This window comes from Megalobrama amblycephala, linkage group LG10, assembly GCF_018812025.1.
Source record: "Megalobrama amblycephala isolate DHTTF-2021 linkage group LG10, ASM1881202v1, whole genome shotgun sequence".
NCBI lineage: Eukaryota > Metazoa > Chordata > Actinopteri > Cypriniformes > Xenocyprididae > Megalobrama > Megalobrama amblycephala.
Window position 1 is genome coordinate 19,797,081 of NC_063053.1, and position 6,001 is coordinate 19,803,081.

A 6,001-nucleotide genomic window follows, 5' to 3' on the forward strand; every position below is an offset into this window, starting at 1 on the left:
CCTCCCCATCTCAATGCTCCTCCAATCAACGTCTCGCAACGATGCGCCACACTGTGAAACTGCAACACGAGATGGAAAAAAACCGTGACCTTCCTGTAATGAATGCCTCTGCATATTTTATATTTATCCTTTTGAATTTTGCTTTTCAAAATATATTAGCCAGAATAAGAAGGACTATTATATTTAATCGTTCATAGTTAATCGAACCTGCCAGAGATACAGTATTATAAATCACTAAACTCAGGATTGTAACTTCCCGTTAGATTTCATTGGGTGTATCTTGGAGATGATGTACAGGAGAGCCAATCAAATGTTACTTATATTGGTGTGGGCGGGGTTTAGCGCGGAAGAGAATGAACTGAGCATGGTGTGTAGCCTTTGAGGGTGCTTGTTGGTAGGCTATATGAATGAAACAAGTGTGATAACTATTAATTCCTTACAGTAACATTATTAGTAAGTTCAAGGAAAGGTTTTTGCTTTTGTAAAGAGCAGTCGGAAACAATCTTACATTTACTTTTTAACTGTAGTTATACAAAATTATTTTTGTCTCAAGTTTCATAAATTTTTTTTTTTAAGTTTATTCCAGTAACTGTTAAATGGTCTTGTTTATGGATTGTGAGAGTGGTTTAACCGAGACTGACAATACAATTCTTAAAATTCTTGCTGAATTTGGGATCATATCATATACACAAATCAAAATACATGTCAACTGTATCAAATAGTAGACTGTTTTCTGCTGATTTTACTTTCTACATGATTCTTTATTGTCTACAAAAAAGAATCACAAAGATGTAAAGACATCTCTATTGCTGAAAAAGATAATTGATGGAACAGTTAAAGGATTAGTTCACTTTCTAATTAAAATTTTCTGATTATTTACTCACCCCCATGTCATCCAAGATGTTCATGTCTTTCTTTCTTCAGTCGAAAAGAAATTAAGGTTTCTAAGGAAAACATTCCAGGATTTTTCTCTATATAGTGGACTTCAATGGAGCCCAAACGGTTGAAAGTCAAAATTACAGTTTACAGCGATCCCAGACAAGGAATAAGGGTCTTATCTAGAGAAACCATTGCTCATTTTCTAAAAAAAAAATAAAAAATTTATAAGTTTTAACCATAAATGCTCATCTTGAACTAGCTCTCTTCTTCTTCTCTGCTAACTGCTAATCTTCTTACACTGCTAAGTGTATTACTGCCCTCCACAGGTCAAAGTTTGAACTAAATTGTCATATACAATATGCTAGTGCAAGTATATAACAATTAGTTCAAACTTTGACCTGTGGAGGGCAGTAATACACTTAGCAGTGTCTACACTGCCGGAATTTTAATAGAGAAGAAGAGAGCTAATTCAAGATGAGCATTTATGGTTAAAACGTATATAATTTCTTTATTTCTTTATTTTTAAGAAAATGAGCGATGGTTTCTCTAGATAAGACCCTTATTCCTCGTCTGGGATTGTGTAGAATGTTTTGAAGCTGCAATGAAACTGTAATTTTGACCTTCAACCGTTTGGGCTCCATTGAAGTCCACTATATTGAGAAAAATCCTGAAATGTTTTCATCAAAAACTTTAATTTCTTTTCGACTGAAGAAAGAAAGACATGAACATCTTGGATGACATGGGGGTGTGTAAATTATCAGAAAAATTTTATTTGAAAGTGAACTAATCCTTTAAAGGTCCTGTTTTTCGTGTTTTTTTGAAGCTTTGATTGTTTATAGTGTGCAATATAACATGTGTTCATGTTTTGCGTGTAAAAAAACACAGTATTTTTCACATAATTTACTTATCTGTATACCGCTGTTTCCACTGTCATAAAAACGGGCTGATGACTTCCTTGTTCTATGAAGTCCCTCCTTCAGAAATACGTAACGAGTTCTGATTGTGCCAGCGGTTCCTGTGTTGTGATTCGACAGCAGTTTAGCGCATCTTGCCCGGAAAGGTCACGCCTTTTACCATAACGTGGAGATGCACGCGCTCAGTGTTATTGTAAACATGTCTTTAATTTTACCCTATCAATTTGAGCCGGAATCAGACCCGGTGATTGGACTGCGGGATGAAAATAACAGCGTTTCGACGACATGGCGACAAACACACTCTACAAACGCAACTCTTGTGCATTCCTGTGGGCAGAGGTTAGTCAAAAAACTGTTTTAGTGACGTCATTAAAGAAGGAAGTAGAGGGATGTAGTCCAAACTGGCCGTTCGATGTAGGCGACTTCTGTTAAATAAAATATCTCGCTTGGCATTGAACTTTGAGATTTAAAATTTTACAGATTTTATTTATACTCTAACAACAACATTACACACTAACTAAAGTTTGAAACATGGGATCACGAAGAACGGGACCTTTAAAGGCACAATATGTAGTTTTTCACCACTAGAGTTCGCCTATTCAAAACAAAGGCGTATCTTGATGACGCCAAGACTGGCGGATTCATGAAAGATGTCAACGCGAATTCATGAAAGATGTCGTCTATGTGCTAAGATGTGCTATGAGACACTTGTTGCACATTGCAGTAAGCTAGATCATGGTATTAGTCATGATATTAGTCATGGTAAAACATGGTACTCGTGGTAAATCAAGAAAACGAGATTCAAACAATAAACGTGTTGAGCTATATAACAATGATTAGTTTTCTGTCTATAAAATGTATCCAAACAGTTGTTCCCTTGTCTAAGAAAACATATAATACAAACCCGATTCCAAAAAAGTTGGGACACTGTACAAATTGTGAATAAAAAAGGAATGCAATAATTTACAAATCTCATAAACTTATATTTTATTCACAATAGAATATAGATAACATATCAAATGTTGAAAGTGAGACATTTTGAAATGTCATGCCAAATATTGGCTCATTTTGGATTTCATGAGAGCTACACATTCCAAAAAAGTTGGGACAGGTAGCAATAAGAGAAAAGTTAAATGTACATATAAGGAACAGCTGGAGGACCAATTTGCAACTTATTAGGTCAACTGACAATATGATTGGGTATAAAAACAGCCTCTCAGAGTGGCAGCGTATCTCAGAAGTCAAGATGGGCAGAGGATCACCAATTCCCCCAATGCTGCAGCGAAAAATAGTGGAGCAATATCAGAAAGGAGTTTCTCCGAGAAAAATTGCAGAGTTTGAAGTTATCATCATCTACAGTGCATAATATCATCCAAAGACTCAGAGAATCTGGAACAATCTCTGTGCGTAAGGGTCAAGGCTGGAAAACCATACTGCATGCCCGTGATCTTCGGGCCCTTAGACGGCACTGCATCACATACAGGAATGCTACTGTAATGGAAATGACATACTTCCAGAAAACATTGTCAGTGAATACAATCCACCGTGCCATTCGCCGTTGCCGGCTAAAACTCTATAGGTCAAAAAAGAAGCCATATCTAAACATGATCCAGAAGCGCAGGTGTTTTCTCTGGGCCAAGGCTCATTTACAATGGACTGTGGCAAAGTGGAAAACTGTTCTGTGGTCAGACGAATCAAAATTTGAAGTTCTTTTTGGAAAACTGGGATGCCATGTCATCCAGACTAAAGAGGACAAGGACAACCCAAGTTATTATCAGCGTTTAGTTCAGAAGCCTGCATCTCTGATGGTATGGGGTTGCATGAGTGCGTGTGGCATGGGCAGCTTACACATCTGGAAAGGCACCATCAATGCTGAAAGGTATATCCAAGTTCTAGAACAACATATGCTCCCATCCAGATGTCGTCTCTTTCAGGGAAGACCTTGCATTTTCCAACATGACAATGCCAGACCACATACTTCATCAATTACAACATCATGGCTGTGTAGAAGGAGGATCTGGGTACTGAAATGGCCAGCTTGCAGTCCAGATCTTTCACCCATAGAAAACATTTGGCGCATCATAAAGAGGAAGATGCGACAAAGAAGACCTAAGACAGTTGAGCAACTAGAAGCCTGTATTAAACAAGAATGGGACAACATTCCTATTCCTAAACTTGAGCAACTTGTCTCCTCAGTCCCCAGACGTTTGCAGACTGTTATAAAATGAAGAGGGGATGCCACACAGTGGTAAACATGGCCTTGTCCCAACTTTTTTGAGATGTGTTGATGCCATGAAATTTAAAATCAACTTATTTTTCCCTTAAAATGATACATTTTCTCAGTTTAAACATTTGATATGTCATCTATGTTGTATTCTGAATAAAATATTGAAATCTGAAACTTCCACATCATTGCATTCTGTTTTTATTGACAATTTGTACAGTGTCCCAACTTTTTTGGAATCGGGTTTGTATATTAAAGTGTCTCTTGTTTTTTTATAGTTTCAAGGGTAACACAGGTAATGTCATTGATAGGCGACCAGACATCCCAAGTCTCCCGGAAGTTCCGGGAGTCTCCCGCATATTGATAGCGGCTCCCTGATGCCCGCAAATTAGTTAAAATCTCCCGGAATCTAGAACGAGCGAGCAAGAGCGCGCATAGAGACTGTGTTTCAAACCAGTGCGCGCACGGCAGAGAGGGATAGGGAGCGAGAGAGAGACCTTGCGTGTGTGTGCGAAGCGCATGTATGACAGAGAGCGTCCCGAATGTCCTTTTTCGGCAAATCAACCAATCAATTATCAGTGAGGTGAGTTGACAAGTTTCATTTCATGTGCATATTATTCAGGCAAGTTGCCAAGGCTACATGAAAACAACAAACTCCTTAGACCTGTTTAAATTTGCAATGGAAAATAAATAAAAGCAGTTTACATAAATAGTATAAGCAGCTTATTTAAATAGTAAAAGTAATCTACACATTTAAACATAATTAACGAATAATTGCATATGCCTATAGCTTATAGCTCCTTCCTTTTTTTGGGGGGGGGGGGGTACCTCCCTGAAATGACTTTTTGCAGGTTGGGATGTCTGGGCGACGCACAAACATGGTCCGTGTCCTGATTAAAATGGCTTATTTCTCTGGATTTAAACATTCTTCTGGATAATGTAACTACACAATTCAACAACACAACACTGTTTTAGTGGTTTTTGGATATTTGAATCCAAAAATCTTATATGTGCCTTTAAAGTGAAAGAGAGATAATTTTCAGATTCAAGATTTAATATGTTGTAATTGCTGTAATATGCCCCATGTTAAAAATTCAATAAAAAGACTGTTAATCTTCAGTATTATGTTCATTTTTATATGTACCTGACTTCAGATCTGACCATAATCTGATGTTATATTTTTCTGTAATGGTAGCCTAACTGAACACCTGAAAGTCCTACACAGCGCAATTGAACATTTGCACTGTTACTGCCCAGGGGTAAAAACCATCTTGTCACAGTGGAGCCAATGAACTAAAGACGTTGCTTTGCTTACCTTACTCTACATGCTGGAGATTTTTCTTGCCCATTACTCTAACTCTGAGTACACACTTAAAAGCAGCCAATAGCCTACTTTAACTGACATGTAGGCATAGATATTAACAATAATTTAACTGAAACAAAAGTAAGTAATGTTTTTAATTTCTAATGTTTTAGTTTTTTCTCTTTATTTCAACTTTTCTTAATTTAATCTTAGTTCATCTTCTGACTGTCTCTATCAGCTTACACATAAGAAAATTGAAATTATTATTTATCTAAAAGATTAAGAAACAATAGTCAAAAACTGAACAAACCTTTTTGTATTGGTTTATTTTATGTTCTACAATTAAAAATTATTTTTGAACTTTTTTTTCTGTCAGGCCAGAGAATATGAATCTGACGTCACGCCGCATTGAGTTCTGGGTAATTTCTTTGTTTATCCGCCATTTTGACAGGATCGCGCAGCCTTTCCGTTAGTGAGTTTAGTGCAGTAATTTGTTTTCTGTCACCATTGTATGTCATTAATGCTGCATCGATAATTGTGATAGTAACTCAGATCATCGTTCTGAGAGAAAACAAGACAGTGAAAAACGTTTTTTCGCCTTTTCTACGTGTAAAAACACCAAGGGAAGCAGGTCGAGGAGATGACGAGAAGACGCCGGATGGCAAATCTCTTAATAATGGC